Below are 19,744 nucleotides of genomic sequence, written 5' to 3' on the forward strand. Positions count from 1 at the left end.
AAATGAAACAGATTTGGTTGGTACTATGTTAAGTCTGTGGAAACATAACCCGCTTTTAAAGAGCAAACCCCGTTTAAAGCGAGCAAAATTTGTGCAATTCATAAAATTTCTGCTGATTTCCACCTCAGAAAAAAAATATATAATTAATTTGAGTTTTGACATATTGAGTTCAAATTATGTTTTTCGCAATCACGAGTGTGTGTATGTAGGTGTGTGTGTTTGTGTGTGGGGGTATGTGTGTTTGTGTGTAGGGGGTATGTGTATGTGTGTGTAGGCATGTGTGTTTGTGTATGTGTGTGTAGGCATGCGTGTTTGTGTCTGTGTGCTGGCATAAGTGTGTGGGTAGTTGTGTGTATGAACGTGTGCGTGGGGGCGAGGTATGTGCATGCAGCATCGTGAGGACCCGGTCGACGGTGATGGTGCGGAGGGTGGCGGTGGGAAAATAAAATGATAGGACATCAAAGCAGTCAAGTGTGAACAATAAGCAATCGTGATTGCTCAAAAAAAAAAAAAAAAGATTGTCCTATTTTTAGAAAGTTCCATAAACATTTTGAATTTAGACGACGGTTAAAAAAAAAGAAATAAATCCAGAGAACAACAGCCCTCGCTATACTCAATGACTTCTAAAGTCCAAAGAAATTTTAAACTATTTTATAGCCACGGACGCAACTGACGATGATTTTTGAGCTACACGTTCATCGAAAACAACAAAAAAGAGATAGTTTGCAAATAACCAACTTCTTTGGTACTGTACTGAAATATAAAAATAACAATGATTTTTTTTCACGAATCCGTTTTTTTTACGAGCACTCGTTTAAAACGAGCAAATGCTGTGGTCCCTTCGCACTGGTTATATATAAGACAGTTCGACTGTATCAGTAAATTAAATCCGTTCCAGAAGCAAGAATTTCTTCAATCTGCATCCAAGGGGTGAAAAATGCGAACATGATAACATTAGGCACAAAAACTTCTTAAACTCATTTGAGGGATTATAAAAATAATTACATGATAAAAAAAAAAGCTTCTATAAATTAAGAAAGTTTTTGGAACTAATTTTGAACTATTATTAATATCGAAAAACTCCGCAAATTATATTAAAAAGTAAGCTCAAAGTTAAACGTGAGCTGCGGCTTGTTAAATTTCAGCAAATTAACAATTACTGAAAACACCGAAATTACATTCAATCAGCCAATAGTTTGCCCGGAAAACTAAATCAACTTGCACCTCAGACACCTTATTGTATTTGAAAGGGGTCATATAACCTTGCTAGTGCTTGGTCCAAACAATTACTGCTTTTAATAAATAGGTTCGAGACCGTTTCGCAATTTATACAAGTTCTTATTCGCTCCTATAATAATGACATTCAACTCCACCCTTGTAATTACGGATAATAGTTTCAGAACACAAAAGCACGAAAGATGATCTATCCTCTCAGGAAGGAAACACTCGATCGCGTGATCTAGAAGAGCCTGGGGCAAGCGACTGTCAAGCCGACCAGTGATCTTCAGTGCTTGAAATTGACATTTATCTAGCAAAAAATAAAAGGATGAAATGTACTTTTAATAGATATTACATAATTTACTGAGGGAATACATGTACCAATCCTTCCCCCAGCTTTCATTTTCCATGGTATTTCTTATTATTTATATTATTTCTCAAAGTTGTTGGAGCTTTCATGTCTAAGAGATAGAAACTTCGTTTTGAATGCCTGAGATCCTGGAATCGGTTCTCACTGGAGTCCTCGATGTTATTTCCTCTCTTTGTGCTGTAAATCTTTGTGTTGTCTTACATGCTAATAAAGAAATCCAACGTTTCAAGGGAATGGCACCCCATATCTTTATAGTGATAATATTTTACTACGACATGACAACAACTCAAAAGGTGTTTTTTGTCAGAATGCCATAACTTTTTTAATGCATAATCATATTTCATAAATAAGGCATCATTAAAAAGGTTTTTTCACCACTTTCGGCGAAAAACAAATATTTCATATTTCAGCTGTTTTGCCAAAAAAAAAAAAAAACGGTTATTATTATTATTTTAAAGTTAGGAGTTGCTTTAATGTATAGCATCCCAAATTAGATGCCCATTGGATCAGTTGGTTAGAGCGTCGTGCTAATAATGGGAGGGTCGTGAGTTCGAATCTCCATAAATCAAAAACATGTCGTTTTAATGACCTCTTTTCTTCAGCAGAATTCTGGGACCGGTTTACCCCCAGAAAATGAGCTATAAAATGTGGTTTTTTAATGAATAATTTTTTCGGCAAAGTTCTGATCCAAAGTTGCATGAATATAAAATTTTAACTCATTTGAGGAAGGATTCTAAACTACAGTTGTGTTGTTACATTAAAATCAGAAAAGAAAATATTAATTTTATCATGGTAAATTGTAATATCGTGTATATTATTTCTCAAGGGTGTTTTTTGTAGGTACACCATAAAATCCATAATACTACATAAAACTTCATAAGTAAGACATCATTTCAAAGGTTTTTTTCTCCGCTATCAGCAAAAATAAACAAACAAGTTATATTTTGACTATTATTTGAAACGTTACACGTATAAGAGAACCGGATTTTCGAATTCCTGCTGTCGAGTGCGAATGATTCGCCCAGATCAGCTAACCCTAAAAGTAAACAGTTAATCAGAAATTCGTTTTCTCTAAAAGTGCTTTTGTAACTTGGTAAGAAAAAGTTACATATGATTGTGAGCGACTCTGACGAATTGGATCCGATAACCAAACTGGACTTTTAGCAATTCTTATGCTTGTAAATGTATGACCCTTTGGTTTAATTTGATTTTAAAATTCTGAAATTCAAAACAAATATGAAATCAAATTTTTTAAACTTTGTTCGCATCATCTATATATATATAAAGGTGACGATGTTTCTTTGTATCTTTGTTTGTACCCGATGGACAGAAGACCCCATAGCACATACAGCCCTGAAACTTGGCACAAAATATCGAACATACCCCGGGCCCGTGCACCTCGAAGCCGAAATTCTAAATTTCGAAGTAGTTTTTTCTAATTAACTAATTAAGCTAAATTTCGGCTAATTAGGGGTAAAAAATCTCCCCACCCCCCAAAAATTATATATCGTTGGAAAGGGTTTTCTTTCCCAAACAAGATGATGTTCGTTCCATTTTTCTCAATTTATTAGAACAGGAGATATAAGCGATTCTAATTGAGCTAATTTTCAAGGCTTCTCTACGAGAAATTGTTATAACACTAGGTCCATTTTCCAGACAATCTTTCAATTACTTTCTTCTTAAATATTTTGGAGGAAGTTGCCTTTGTTGCTTATGAATATTTTACTGTTATTACTTTATTTTAAATTCACTGTGCGTATGTTAATTGATTTTTCTTTTTAATTAGAAAGTCGCTTGGCGAACTTAGTTGGCGAAGTATTTAGTTTTTTACATTTGAAAGCTACTGCATATGTAATTTTGATGTAATTTGTTTTTCTTTAATTCAACGGATTTTCTTTAAATTTTTAGCACAGGCATCGCTGTGCGGGTACTGTTAATATATATGGCTATATATACTGCTAATATATATATATATATATATATATATATATATATATATATATATATATATATATATATATATATATATATATATATATATATATATATATATGTGTGTGTGTGTGTGTGTGTGTTATATATATATATATATATATATATATATATATATATATATATATAAATTTAATGATAAATTTTAACTCAGGTCCCGCTCCCTGTTCCCCCATCCTTGCCACAGTACTTAAATTACACACACACACACACATATATATATATATATATATATATATGTATAAAAAAAAGCTTCCACTATACCTGTATGTTAATTTTCTGTCCGGAAATAAAATCGATTATTTTTCGCCAGTTTTTCTGAAAAAAACCTCCCCTGTACTTTAAGGGATTAATTAAACATGTTAGTTTACTGAACCATTAAAACAAGCATCAAGTTGTTAAAAAGAAAAGAGATGGGAAGGTATTATTCGTCATAACAGCAGGAGATGGGTTTTTCTTAATTTAACTCTAAAGCAACGGCTGAACCAAAAAACACGAAAATTGACACACAAGATTAAATTGTAGGTAACGGCACCAGTAGCAGGCATACTTAAGGCATCGCTCTCAGGTGAACTTAATTTTCGGAGCCTTTTAACATATTTAGCCTTTTAAAACTTTTTCTCTCATGCAACTACATCTCATCTAACGTTTAGCTGCTTCTGGATCCTCTGGATTTGTTAATTCTATTTTTGTTTCCCCAATGTCGAAAAGAAGTCCGACCTCCACTAACAGACACCGGCAATTCTGATGATACCCAGTAACAGATAGGAGGAGGAAAGGATGAGTAATGGACAGAATGGGGTGGTTTCCTTCAGACAAAAGTAATACTTTTAGTCATTGAAATGGATAGAATGAGCAAAAAAAAAAAAAAAAAAACTTGGACCCAGCAAATACTTTTAGTTTCCCAACAGTTTTTTTTTTTTTAGTTAATTTTTTTATATGTCCGATTTTTCAAACAAGGCGTGGTCTTGATGACGTCCCAAATGATGCTCTTTGGAGCATCTTTCTCCTGCGTTTCCACGTTTTGATAATAAAGAAGCGAATTAAAATTGCGCTCTACGCTTACTACCAACCATATCGTTGCCAATACACATGAGTAAAGATGCGAATTAAATATTTTGCACTGTGAATGGCAACACTGAATGGCATTTCATCATTTGTGATGTCATCGGCAGAAGCCGGAAATAATGAAAGCGCTCCGTTTTAAGTAATTTTTTAAAAATATTAAATGTAAAAATATTTATCAAAAAATGGTCAGATCCTATGTTTTTAAGCATGTTCTTTCAGAAAAAAGTACTTTTAAAATTTTAGAAACGACCCCATTCCCTTTTTCTCTTCAAAATGTGCAAAAGTTCTTTATTTTTAGATCTAAAACCTTATTAAATTCAAACGAACACGAAACACCGGCAGATCTCGTGATTTGTCCGCATTCATTTTGCTTTCAAAGGCCCAAGTCAAGCAGAATTTATTGAGCAAAATCACGTTTTTTCAGGAAAAACACTTATAAAGGTACACGCCGGCATACACACACGCACATCTACATACACACGACTACATAAACACAGGACTCAACGAGTAGGGTCCTATTGCACCTTGTGATTGCGAAAAAAAATTTCAATTCAAAATGTTAAAATTCACTTTTTTTTTTCTTCATTTACATTTTTAAAATCCTAACTGATGTCTGTCCTTTGTTCTATATCCTAGCTGCTTATGGAAAAGGCAAACAAAATCAAAGCACCGTGTTCCATATTGAGCGTCATGTTTAAAATAAATAAATAAATAAATAAACATTTAACAAGAAAACGATAGCTGTGCGATGTGTGTGCCGCAATAGCAATAATAAACAAATCAAAAATATTGCAGCCGGTGTAAAGTTTTCCTTTTCTCCGCACGTACTCCAATATAACACAGACGAAGGTCTTATTACCTAATTCTGCGTTCAAAGCTTCAACAATTGCTAACAGGCACTTACAAAACTACAGTGGTAGAACCTCTTAACACAGTAATTAACCCTCGTGTCGAGCAAAATTTTCGAGGGGGAATGGGTAGAGAGAGAAAGAAGAAAAAAAGAAAAGAGAAAAGAAAAAGAGAGCAACTTTTTCAAACATGGCCATTGCAGATAACTAGCGATGAGGAGAGCAGATGTGGAGAAGAATAATTCTGGTTTCGAGGCAACTAGTTGTAAGAAGGAAGTGAGAGTTCTTTAGAATTTGATTCGTTGACTCTTTCTGCGCGTTCTATTGTGTCTGATTCGAAAAAGAAAGAGGAATAAAATGTTTTAAAATAAGCATCGACAATTCAAAGCAAGGACGAGTTCTGCTGAAATTTGTCGCAAATGCGGTTAATGTCATCGGTTAGCCAGCAGTCGGAAAATGTCGATCCGCAGTCCGAATTTGAACCGCGAGTCGTCAAAAATTAGACCACCAAAACTCTTTTGGAAGTATGTGACGAACTCAAACAAATTATTTTAAAAATATTAGTCTGCAGAAAACAATACCCTTAATCGACACCCTTATTTTTTGCCCAATTTTTTTAAAGTTATTAATTACGGGACTGATTTGAACTTTTTATTTATCTGTCTATTACGTTAGGTTTCCACACAGGGTTCGCGCTGAGGTGCGGGATTGCTCGATTCCCTGCAACTTTTTCTAAAATCCCACTCTATAAAAATCCTTTGTACCCTCTGTTTCCGCTATTCACCATTAGCGGATATACATTGAAAAAGATCGCAAAATTTCTCACCTTGGATTTTTTCTCTTATTTATACTAGTCTTTTTTTTTTTTTTTTGTGGCAATGATACATTTTTTAGAACAATTGAGAGCAGAGAACAATTTAAAACATTAGCACCATTGAGTCAGTTATTGATTTAAAAAAATAATCTTGCCTACGTAATAGACCATTGCAAGATATTTTTAACCGACTTCAAAAAGGAAGCGGTTATCAGTTCATACCGTATGTACGTATGTATGTTTTTTTTTTTTTTTGTCCATTCACAGCGTCGCACCAAGTGAACCGGTTTTGATGATTCTTTTTTTAACGGATACGGGATGGCTCAACTTAGGTCCCAAACTTAGGTCCCATTACTTTGTTTGACCATATTTGTTCATTAAAAAAAAAAGTTACGGGCAAAAAACGGTAAATTTCATGCAATTTCCCTATTAAATGATTAAATATAAAACCCATTGTTACAAAGTTTGGTGCCATACAACACTAAGATTAATACTAATTGTAATGATAATTTTGAACGAAAACTTCTCTGAAGCAAGCATGAAGTTTCTTCTAGGTAAACCTAACCTGGAAATGAGTAATATAGTGATTCGCAACTCCAGAGCTCGAATACGCTACCTTGCGGTGATAACAATATTACAGAAAAAGGTAAAACATTCCATTCCACGTGTTTTCTTTGGGGTAAATTACAGGCTTCAGACAGTTTATGGTATAATGTAATTTCAGAAGAATAGAAAAGAAAGCTTCCCACAAACACGATGAAAAATTACTGTCATTCACTAAACGTCAAAGCAAGTTATAAGTTACGGCATTTGTTTTTTTACCTTTTTCATCTGCCATTAGACAGTTTCTGCAGTGTCCCCTATAGTTCATTGGAGTTGCGAATTAGGATCTGCTTAGCCGTCACAATGCTACCAGATTAGGTTTGCCTCAACTATAGTAGTATTTTTATCGTTATCATCTATGCCAATAACAGATGATCGAGGCTAGAGCCGCTGCATCAGATTAAGTTTAGCCGTTTTCGATGGGATTTTCCCATTGTTGCGGAGCTAATTTTATCACAGCAAAGTTTCGTGTTTCGCCAAATTTGCCGTAAATAATATTTTATTCAATAAACTATTGGCGTGCAGCTAATAATCGCTCGCAGTGAACAATCACCAAAAAAGACAACCTCTCAAACACGAGCTCCGCTCCAAAATGGCTGATCTTTAGCTGATGCGCCCACCGAGCTATGGCAACCCTCTTTTGCTGCTCACAAACCAAACCATGTGACTGGTGTGTATCCGCAACGGCGGGCGTTTATCGTAGCAGACGACGCCTTCAATATCATTGATTTGCCAAGCGTTGAGTTTAATTTCTTATTCATGAGACCCCAAGTGCAAGAAAAATGGCTCACTATTGCTGTGCATTTCCTTGCAAAGAAAAATATGCAAAAGGATTAGCTGTAACATTTCACAAGTATGCAGCATTATTAATATTATTTTATTTAATTTCTTGAATTTTTTCTTTTTCGAGCCGTGTTTTGTTGTGAAGTTTATAACTATTTCTATTAAATATTAAGTTATATCAGTGAATCAGATAGGAATACATTTTATACACTATTTTGCTACTTTCTGGAAGCATTTTTATCCTCAGAGAAGTGAAATGCATTTTGAAAAGGTTTTTAAGTGTTAGCAAGTTAGTCTTAATGTTGGCGACAAATTTTCCCCGCCAATATGAAAGATCCCCTTTTTAAACTGAAAACAATTTTAATTTTTAGTTTTCTCTTTTATGTACACATACTGTCTTTAAATAATTCGTATTTCTATGGTAAAATTTTAAAATTTCCGAGATTGTCAATTTGATCCCTATTAATTTGCGGTGACACCCAATTATAAATGCTTTAAAGTTATTTAGACAGTTTGAAATACCAAACTCGTTTTGAGAAGACAACTTATTTCTATCATATTGATTCAAGAAAGTAAAGAGGGAAAATAATTCAGTGTTTAGTTGACTACAGTGGCGAATTTCTAAATTAGCTACTATCTAGTTTAGCTTACGGCGGACAACTTCCGTAGACAGCAAATTTTTGAAATTCTATATTCCTTCAGCATCCATTGAAACGTAGTATCCACTAATTTCTTTCACTATTGCAAGCAATGTAGTATAGGCAGTATGTTTCAGCATAATATAGATAGCAATTTGTTTCATCTTGTTTGCGGAGAACACTTTTAGTCAACACGTAACATTCCACTTAAAATGATCAGTTCCAAATGAAATAAAAGTTACTGAAAACTGTTATCTAAAACTAATTACTAAAGTAAAAATAATTCATGAGTAAAATAAAAACAGTTCAGTTTCTGCACCTTGGGAAAGGCAAACAAATAAATAAATAAAATATAATATAATAATAATAATGAAAATCGATTCCGTCTGAAAATAAATGTCGAGTGCCAAACTATAGATAATGCCGCCATCCAGCAACCATGCTGCCAAAGTTTTCGCTAAGCCTCCACACCAGTCACTATGTGTGAACCAATTTTCTTCATCAGCGAAAATGGGAAAACTCTGTCTACTCTTATTATTAGTATATGGATGCGTCGGCTCGTACATATATAGGGGCTAATCGTAGCTCAGTAAGGAGGTACAGTATTGCATCACAAGTAACTTGTGTGCAGTGAAATGTAAATTAGTTTGGGGAACGCCCAAACTATTAGAAAAATCACGAAAAAACGATCTTTTTATTCTGCTTTTTGAAAAAAGATGTTTATAAAAAAAATTTCGGTGCAGAATCAGAGTATAAGACTTGCTTCTATCACTCAGACGCCCAAAAAAATTTTCGCAATGTAAAAAAAATAATATATATATATATATATATCATGTAAATGTCGCACGTTGCATACGAGTTGAATCGCAGGTCTTCATTCAAAAAGACATTCTTCTGGCTGATTCTTATGTGAAATGACCCCTTGTTTCCAAATACGACCACCTTTCTCCCCATCACGCCCCCTTTATAGAACCTCCCCCCCCCTCCTCTGATTGAGAGCCACTTTTTTTAAAATTTGGCGGGGGAAAAGAGCATTTCAATAACTGTAAACATTAATCTGAATGACTAGAGATGTGCAAAGCTCAAAATCTTGTAGCAAAAAGGAAAACATAGGGGGCAATCCCCCCTCCTCCCCAAACACATTGTGCAGCAAAATAACTCTCAAATGCTTCTGAGGCTATTCCGGTTGAGTCTTCTGCAAATTGACTCCCCGAATCCGAATATGATCTCCGTTTTCCTCCTACACATACCAATTTGTGTAGAAAAGCACCCCACCTCCCTTTTTTTAATTTGAGGGGGGGGGCAAGTTCTCTTTTTTGCTACGCATGCAAAAGACTTGTCTAGTCATTCAGAATAATGTTCACGGTTATTGTAATGCTCTTTTCCCCTTCCAAATAAAAAAAAATGGCTCTGAATCAAAGGAGGTCATTTTACATGAGAATCAGCCAGAAGAATGTCTTCTTGAATGACCTGTGATTCAACTCGTATGCAACGTGCGACATTCACACAATTTTTCTTTTTAAATTTTGTTTACATCGCGAAAATTTTTTTGGACATAGGAGTCATAGAAGCGAGTGTTATACTCTCATTCTGCACCGATTTTTTTTATACACATAACGGAAATAGTAAAAAGATCGTTTTTTTGTGATTTTTCTAATATTTGGGAGGGGGGTATACCCTCCAAGTCCCCCCTTTTGTTGCGATCGGTGTCCATGATCTTGAACTTTGAACTTCTTTTGCCCGCCAAAACTATATTAGCAGTTAATATAAAGCTACTTTAACCTCCAAAATAATAATAATAATAATAATTGCTCTTAAACTAAGGAAAATTGAAAAAAATTTGGCGGGGGTCTTTAAAAAAATGGTACGGATAGGGGGAAAACGGAGGTCATATTAGGATTCAGGGGGTCATTTTACATAAGAATCAGCCGAAGAAATCTCGGGATCATTTTGAAAGTTTTTTTTTTTTTTTTTGAGCAATCACGATTGCTTATTGCTTCTATTTGACCGTCCTTGATGTCCGGTTCCTTTTTCAGAATGGACCAGGGCCTCTGCAGCACCGCCGTCCACCGGAGGACGGAGCTGCTCCTCTAGTCCTAGCCTCCACTAGCAGCACTGTCCACCGGAATCCCCTCCTCCTAGGCGGTTTCATCCATATCCTGATGCATACACACACTTCTACATACACACACGTTTACACAAACAAGTCCTTAGACACATACACACACGTAACCGCCCAGGAGGAGGGCAGGGTTGGGAGCTCCCTGCCGTAACTAGAAACATGAGTCGTTTCTAGAAACAATAGTCTCCAATGAGTAGCGTCCTGTCGCAACTCGTGATTGCGAAAAACATAATTCGAATTCAAAGTGTCGGAATTCAAATTAGATATATATAATCTTTTTTTATTTATTTTTTTTTAAATGTCCGATTTTTCAAACAAGGCGTGGTCTTGATGACGTCACAAATAATGTACTTTGCGGCATCTAAGGCCCCTATATATACGAGCCGACGTATCAGCTTAAGATTGGCCATTTTGGATCGGAGCGCGTGTTTGAGTGGTTGTCTTTCTGGTGAGTTATCGCGTTTGGTGATTGTTCACTGTGAGCAATTATTAGCGGCACGTGAGATGTTTATTAAATAAAATATTATTTTTGGCAAATTTATCGAAATCTGAAACTTTGCTGTGGTAATCCTAGCAGCGCAACAATGAAAAATCCGATCCAAAATGGCTAAACTTAAGCTGATGCGTTGGCCTATCTATATAGCGGCTCTAGCCGCATTTTTCTACTACGTTTCCACGTTATGATAATCAAGCAGCGAATTAAATATTGCGCTCTGCGCTTGCTATCAATCATATCGTTGCCAATACACGTGAGTAAAGATGCGAATTAAATATATTTTGCATTGTGAATGGCAGCACTGAATAGCATTTCATCATTTGTGATGTCATCGGCAGAAGCCGTAAACAATGAAAGCGCTCCGACTTAAGTAATTTTTTAAAAATATTAAACATAAACAAATTTAACAGAAAATGGTCAGATCCTATGTTTTTAAACATGCTTTTAAACACACAATTTTGAAAGTATTTTTTTCCTTTCAGAAAAGTATACTTTCAAAATTTTGGAAACGTCCCTATTACTTCGTTCAAATGCAGAAGAAATTTTCACGCGTCATACCTTGACGGGTGATTTTATAGTTATTGTATAAGGATAATTCTCCAGAAAACGTAACTTTTGAAAGAAAATATTTTACAATTTTGAAACCTTTTGTTTTCTTTTTTTTTTTTTTTCATTCTTACATGAAAAAGTAACCTATTAGAAGTAACCACAAACAATGGCCCAGCTAAGTTCCAGTTATTTCACTCATAAATATTAAAAAAAAATTAAAAAATGCCTTGTTTACAGAAAAAAAACAAAAATAAATAAATAAACTTTTTAATATTTAAAAATCGAGGCAAATTGTATTACAAATTAGTAATTTTGTTAATTGTGCAAACAATCAGCTATTTCAATGATTAGTGGGAACATAATATTAAGCTCTCTTAATTAAAGTACGGCTTAATTGGTAGTTTCAAATGTATGTTAAAAATAGTATTTAGTAAATTTGAGGATATACTGGCAATTTATAATTTTGCTAGAATGCCTATAATTGATGTATTTCCCCTCCATCATTTATTTTCACCTCAGAAATATTGACATTGATAAGGTTTGTCACGGAGGTAAGGAATTTTCCATTAATATAGGCCTAATAGATACATTTTTCAGGAAATTTTTTTATTTTTCTTCGTTGCTACAATCTGCACATGTTAAGCATTAGAAAACATGTACACTTCTTTTTTTACATTAATATACATCCCTGAATTTCAAGTTCACGGAGGTGAGAAGTCAGAATAACCACACTAAGTTTTTGAAGAAAAATCTATCTTCCTGTTTTTCGACAAAAATCTCACAACTTCAACTATGGCTGAAAATACTAGGGGGCTGCCTTGTATCATGGAAAATAAAATTCGGTGTCATTACTGCCATGTGTTAATGAGGAATGGCATTTTTTGTTTAGGCAACGGAGGTGAGAATTTATTGTGTGACATGACTCCTTATCCTACTAAAACGAACTAAAACACAAAATTGAAAAAATAAATATACTCAAAACAATAAGTGTTTGAGACACTTGTGAAAGACATAATCTTCACTAATATTATAAAGAGAGAGGGCGGATTTTTTGTGTTTGTTTGTTCGAGGTAATCTTCCGAACCACTGCACCTATTTGAAAAATTCTTTCACTATATGAAAGGTGCTTTCTTACTGAGTAACCATAGGCGTCGGAAGCGGGGGAGCTGGGGGAGCTTAAGCTCCCTCTATAATATTTCAGACCGGCTCAGCTCCCCCGGAAAAATTCTAACTGTATAGCTTTTTTCAGACATTGTCTACCTCAAACCTGATTTCAAAAATGAGTTCTACCTTTTTTTAGGAATTTCCACATAATAACCAACAAAGAAAAGCGAGAGATGGAGTGGTCAGTACGGTCAGTACATTTGGGTTTCCCTCTTTCCAAACCTCTCGATTCCCGAAAGAAAAAGAAAAGTATTAAAGACAAGTTATCTACATAGGGGTGTTTTCCGCCCTCTCCACTTGGAGCTCGTCTTTCGCAAGTGTATTACACATTACACTGTAGCTCAGTTTATGTTCTTAGTTTTGCATGCCATTTGTATCTCACACTTTCACTAAAAAGAGATAATCGTGAGCCAGTTTTGTATTTAAAGATGAAGGTGCTCCAGACACGTAACAAAAAGGAGGTTTCTAAGGTAAACAACTTACTCAGTTTTAGCTTTACAGAGACTTATCTCATTTTAAATAATCTGACCTTCCGGACGCTATCTAAAGAATCTCCGGCGAATCCTTTTAAATTCGTTGATTAAAACAAACTTGCAAAATATGAAACGAAAGTTAAATTAAAATACTGAGTGGTCATATAATATTTTTGTTTATTGCAATTATCAAAAAAAAAAAAAAAAGAAAAGAAAGAAAGAAAGAAAAAAACCAATGCTGAGGAAGAAAAGTCTTTTATTTTTTTCATTTCTTCGTAAAAAGTTCAGCCCCGACCAAAGAAAAATCTTTGGTCGGGGGGGGGGGGGGGATTATGATCTTATGTTTCGGGTGTTAAATTACACGTTTCGATCAAAAGATACGATCAGATTGCGAAAATATCATTATTCGATGGTCTATCGAAACCAAAAGTGATCTTCTGTCAAGGGACATAGACTAAAAGCCTGATATACATATTCTTCGAACAAATTTTTAAAATTCTATAAAAATTATATTTATTATTTTTGATTGAAAATATTGTCAGAAGAAACAACCTAAATCAGCAACATACCCAGAAATTACTCTTGCGGAAACATATCATTGCTGTGATAAAAAAAAAAAAAAAAAAAAAAAAAACACACACACACACACACACACACACACACACACACACAATTTCCAGAAATATCCCACGGTAGAAACTAAAAAAAAAACCTTTTATCCATTATTTTGTTATATTTAAACCGTGAGGGATTGATTTTTTCATGAAGTCAAAATTTGCAAAGATAAATATAATTTAAAGAATTCTAAGGTACTACGACACAGAAACAAAAATTCTCACTGATCAAAATCGGTGAAATCTCCATTAGAATATTTATGAAAAAAAAAAAAAACTTTAATAATTGTAAACACTGTTAGATGCGGTGCGAGTATATTGAAAACAATTTTTTTTTTAATTTAGACTTTATGAAGTTACATTTCTTCTTCTTTTTTTGTGTTCTCAAAATTAAGCGGTTTTTTTTTTTTTTTTTTGTCACAGATTTGTTTTCATGCTAAAAAATGCATGTGGAAGAGAGCACTCGAGCACCCCTCAAACTGTTTGAGGTTCTGGGAAACTTTTTCATATCCATTTTCACGATTAAAAATGTTCCTTTTCACTTATTATTCTTAGAAAAAAGCACCAACAATATTTCATAGTTTCTCTGAAGCACTTTTACTAACATTTATCTGAACTATACAACGAACGTTTTGTTTAAACACATTTCAGGCGCACTGTTTCTCTTCGCCTCTGTTTCTAGTTCTCATAAAAGAAAGTCTTCTAAATGCCACGCTGCAAAAGCCCTCCCCTACCTCCTAAATTATTAAAAAGCGTTGCAATGTTCGTTTTTAGAGAGCGATTTCCTGAAAATTCCCGGAAGAGAACCCATGACTGAACACCTTGCCCTCCACAATATGGTGGATTATATAATATTCCGTTCAATTTCAAATCATTGCTATGCCTCTAACATTAACAAATATGATCTATCTCGAATAATTTTCGGAGAGTGACACCCGAAACTCCTCTCTGATATCAAAAACGAAGAATGAAAATTCAGTTTTTAAAACTACAATTTCTAAAACTTCAAGGGAAAGGAATCTTTTCCAATAACCTCATTGAGAAACGCTCTCTAAGACTTCAATTTCTAAAAAAATCCAGAGAGCCATAGAACCTCCCCCTTTCCCTGATATTATTGAAGACTGTCTTCAATTGCGTTTTTGGAACTTCAATTTTTAAATATTGGAAAAGAGATGTAAATCGATCGAGGACAATCCTTGAGTCATATCATTTTCCCTAACGTCATAAATATGGTCTGAATTCGCGCTTTAAAGACATAAATTCCGAAAAATATCCAGGGAGAGCATTCGAACATTTTCTCTCCTTAACATTACCAAAGACCGTCTAAACTACGTTTTTAGAAGTAAGATTTCGGAAATTTTCCGGGGCTGAAGCCCCAGGACCCCCCTACTGATATGTACTCATCTTCGAGAATTGACCGACCGCCTTCCAAAAAAACCAGAAGTTTTATCACCTCATTCTCTCCATATACTATATTGAGGCGGTGAGAAGCAAGAGGATGTAAGTAGCAAAATTAAAAATTTGGAGATAACCAGTATAAATAGTAGAGGAACCTTTCCTCTGTCTTGGGGTGAGAGATAGTACTAGTAGCGCTGGTTGGTGCTGCTGTACAGCATGATTTAGAAAAAATATTAATGAAGGCTTACCTGAGACGTTATCTTTAAACGCGTTTTACTCAAAACTTGAAGATGTCCACTTACATCCCTTTGTTTCTCACTGCCTCAATTTATATATTAGATATGATTGAAAACATAACTGGGAAAAAGGGAGGAAGACGAAAGGATCGACAATCATTTCAAATAAGAAAATTTTTTCAAGTGCTCCCCCCCCCCTTTCCCGCCAAAAAAAAAAAAAATCTGGTGGCGCTACTGCTACTCTCCCTTGAATCCCTATCATGAGCCCCAGCTCCCCCTACGTTTATATACTTCCTACGCCTCTGTGAGTAACATAGGCTATAATTCGAAAAAATCCGATAAATTGTTCTTTTTTTATTCAAATTTAGGCCCAAATTTCACGTAAATTACCTATCATTGGATATTAAAGGGGTGAAAAATTACTTGCACATATTAATATTATATAACGTTAAAAAGGGTAGAATTTTCTGCGTTCTAAACAATTAATTTCAATGCTCTAACTTAATTACGGCGGGAGTAATTTGCGTTTTTAGCTCGAACTTTTTTAGGCTTAGCTGAAATTTAAGCACTACTTTCTTCATTAAATCTATCAATAAAAAGTGAAGAAATTGCCCCACAGTTTTCTTTTTGTCAGCATTGGAAAAAGCGAGATTTTTTACTCCAGATCTCTCTCGACCTTTGGTCGAAAAAATTAACTTCTATCTTCAAAGGAAAAAAGCTACAAGCGTTTTTAAATCAATTTCGAAATATGTCATTTTGATTCAGGTTGTCAACCATTTCATTTTTGCGTTTCCATGGTTACGCTTTTTGAATCCACTGTTTATTTTGCATCTGATTTCTTAAACCTTTTTTATTTCATGTTTCCGTGGTAACGCTTTTAAAATCCATCTTTCGCATTTTAATTTCGTAAAAGTATTTTAATATCTGTCGTCATTGTTTGGAAGGGTAATTTTGCATGGTGTTTTTTTTTTCTTTTATTTAAGTTATTCTTTAAGTTATTAAGTTATTCTTTTAATAAATTGTTGAATATATGCCCCTTAACACAATTTTTGTTCTCAAGGTAGGCCGGGCAAAGCCGGGCAACGCAGCTCTTAATATATAAAGATTTCAAAGCAACTGGTAATGTGATTTTATACCTTTTTGTTTGTTTTGCGAAACATTTATTATTGCTAAAGAAAAAACATCCGCTTCACTCGCAAAAGGGATGGGTTCCGGTAGCATGGTCGCTTGGCACGTTAGGCGCTGAGCAGGTTCAATCTAGGATTATTGTTTTAAGGCAACCGTTAATGTAATTCATTGTTTTGGGCTTTTTTTTTATTTGTTTTTATCCGAGTGAAATGTACGACATTTTCCTTTTTTTTTCTGACGATAATTTTTGAATGTTCCACGGGATGGTTTTTTTTTTTTTTTCGTTAGACGGATGGATTATGATAGCGTGGTTGCTGGGCAAGTTTGGCGATAAACAATAGAGCTGCGGAATTATTTTTACATTTGAAGATATTATTTGATGACTTTTTTTATTATTTGGCGAAATATTTCAAATTGCAGTAAAAACCTCTTCACTCGCTAAATAGAGTTTTAAAGCAACTGTAAATTTAATTTAATAATTTGACGAAAAGTTTTAAATTCCAAAGAAACTTAAATAGTTTTTTTTTTGTTTTTTTGAAAAAATCGTGTGTACGCATTTTCTACAAAGAAAAACGATCATTTCACATCAGAGAGGGAGGGGGCGTCAATTTTTTTTTATACAACTAACTTCCATTACATTTTTAGCCCGGCCATCGCTGTGCGGGTACTGCTAGTAAATAAATAAGTATATACTTTTAATTATACAAGTTATTAAGCAACATAAACAATCACACAGGGTGTGTGACATGCTACGGAGGTGAGAATTCACATGCTATGAACCAAAAATATACTAAAATAATTTTTTTTTTAAAAATATGTCGGCAGGTTTAAATAGATATATTTTTGATGAAAATAAAAATCGTTGTGAAATGAATTGTTCCTTAAAATTTTTACTGTAAAAGGCGTGTGACAGAAAAGTCACACTTTTTGAAGAATGACCCATAAACATATGAGGTTTACTTTTTCTTCGGATTACAGTAACCAGAAATAATAAATCCAGACTTTGCAGAACTGTTCAATACCTGTAGAAAAAACAAGCTGCTAGCTATTAGTACCGCTCAATTGCTTTGACTACCCCCATTTTCCCTTGTTTTGCCTCCACCATAAATACTGCTCCAAAAAATATTTACATTAAACAATTAATCAAGAAACAGCACTGACCTATATTCGACAGCACATGTACGCCCTGCTTCCGTAAAGACCAAAAATCGTGTCTTCCCACAATCAGCTGTTGAAGGATTAACAGTCCGATATCTGGTCGCTGACAGACGGCCTTGTGAAGATCAAGTCGTTTTATCGCGTCACGGCGTGACGCAAGAAAAAAAGAGTTTTAAGAAAACAAACTTATCTCCAGGTCCATCTATTGTGTTGTTCGGTACATAGAACGCCGCTAGTCATAAATTGGGAAAGATTTTAATGTGCAGTATATCATTTCATATCAGTTCATCTCGTTCGTTCATGACCGATTGCAGTGGAAATCGGGAAAATGTGCAACATGATATTGAATGGATTTATTGAAGAAACTACTAAAGATTCCGATAGCATTTTTAAATAATGACCGATAATAAATGGGGACAGATAAAGCGCACCAAGATGCGAAGAGGTGTATGTGCCCAAATTTAAAATTTGGTGATAACTAGTACAGGACGGTCATTCCAAGCTCGTCAGCTTGCGAGATCGAGATTCTCGCTCATGTGATCGGTTGTGACGTAGAAATGTCGCAAAGTAGTATTCTAATCTACTGGAACCTAGCCGCAAGCTAAGTTCGATTAGATTAAAATGCTACTTTGCAACAGTTATATGTCGCAACCGATCACGTGAGCGAGAATCTCGATCTCGCAAGCTGACGAGCTTGGAATGACCGCCCTGGTTGTGAGAAGAAACACGTGTTTTGGAGCAAGATATAGGGTAACGGCACCAGTAACAGACATGCTTAAGACATCGCTCTCAAGTTAACTCAATTTTCTGAGCCTTTTAATGTATTTAGACTTGGCAAACTATTTTTCCCTCATGCAACTACATCTCATCTGACATTTGGCTGCTTTTGTATGCTCTGAATTAGTTAATTCTATTCTTTTTTTGCTCAATTTCGAAAAAAAGGTCCTACCCCCAGTAACAGACACCGAAAATTTTGATGATACTCAGTAACATATAGGATGAGGAAAGGATGAGTAATGGACAAAATTCCCCTTTTCTCTTCAAATTTGCAAAAGTTCTTTATTTTAAGAGAAAAAACCTTCTGAAATTCAAATAAACATGAAACACCAGCTGACCTCGTGGTAGGTGCTCATAATCTTCCACCACAGTCTTGTTAATACCAACTGACTCATAAAATTCCCTCTGAAAGCAATAATGGTTGCACTGTAACAATGGGTCACAGCAACATCAGTTTTATCCCCCTAAAAGTTTTATTATTTAAATCCAAACTTATGACTGTCAGTACTAGTAATTCTGGTAGGTGCTGCTATACGACATGGTTTAAAAAAATTTCAATGAAAATCGATCTGGGATTTGAATTTACCACGTTTAACTCGAACTCAGCGCACGGCCCAATTTCCCAATAGGCAGAGTAGGCAGCTGCCTAGGGCGGCAAATGTCAGGGGTGGCAAATTTTGCTTTAACAGCGCATTTTTTATTCTTGAAAGTAAAATAATAGCATTCTTTCATTTTTCACAGAGACAATTTTTTCTTGTAAATAAATAATGATTACTGTTTTTCAATCATGGTAATTGATCAGCTTAAAATAGTAAATAAAGACGAAAAGCAGGTGTCATTTTCAGAAAGTGTCGTTGCATTTATCCAGGAATCGCATTAAGATTGCAGTTTGACTAAGATTAGTGCTATACTATAAGTCTACTCAGTGCTGGTTTTTTGAGTGATTGACGTTTTTCTTTTTTACATTATTAATATTTAAAACTTGTTTTCTGTAAATAGTAAATCTCGGAGGCAAATGAAAATGAGTAAAGAGTGGAAAAAACTGAATGATTTTAAGTAAAGGAAACGTGCTAAATTAAAAATCGAAGAACAAAAGAGAATCTTCAAAAAGTTTTTAATGTGATAGACATTTTTTTTTCAAATGGTCAGTTTTCAAAAGCGGAAACTTTGGACTCTTTGCAAAGTAATACAGTTACAATTTACTAATGAAATACCATCGAACAGTGAGGCGTGGTAAGAACACAAGTGAGTGACGTAATAACAGAGGAAATTATTCAAATCGTTGATTCGTATGA

The 19,744-nt window shown here is 34.6% G+C and overlaps 1 protein-coding gene across 2 annotated transcripts in view; it reads right to left on the minus strand.

Annotated features, from left to right (window-relative positions):
- Positions 1 to 19,744, minus strand: part of LOC129232744 (ras-related protein ced-10-like) — an 84,084-nt gene that overhangs the window by 33,464 nt on the left and 30,876 nt on the right. The window contains exon 1 of one of the 2 annotated variants that reach the window (XM_054866872.1): positions 17,676 to 17,794. The exons of the other annotated variant lie outside the window; for it this stretch is intronic. The gene's annotated coding sequence lies outside the window, so the exon portion shown is untranslated. Of the gene's footprint in view, positions 1 to 17,675; positions 17,795 to 19,744 lie in introns of those variants that run through there. 2 annotated transcript variants of the gene reach the window in all.

This window comes from Uloborus diversus, chromosome 1 (genome assembly GCF_026930045.1).
Source record: "Uloborus diversus isolate 005 chromosome 1, Udiv.v.3.1, whole genome shotgun sequence".
NCBI classification, from domain to species: domain Eukaryota; kingdom Metazoa; phylum Arthropoda; class Arachnida; order Araneae; family Uloboridae; genus Uloborus; species Uloborus diversus.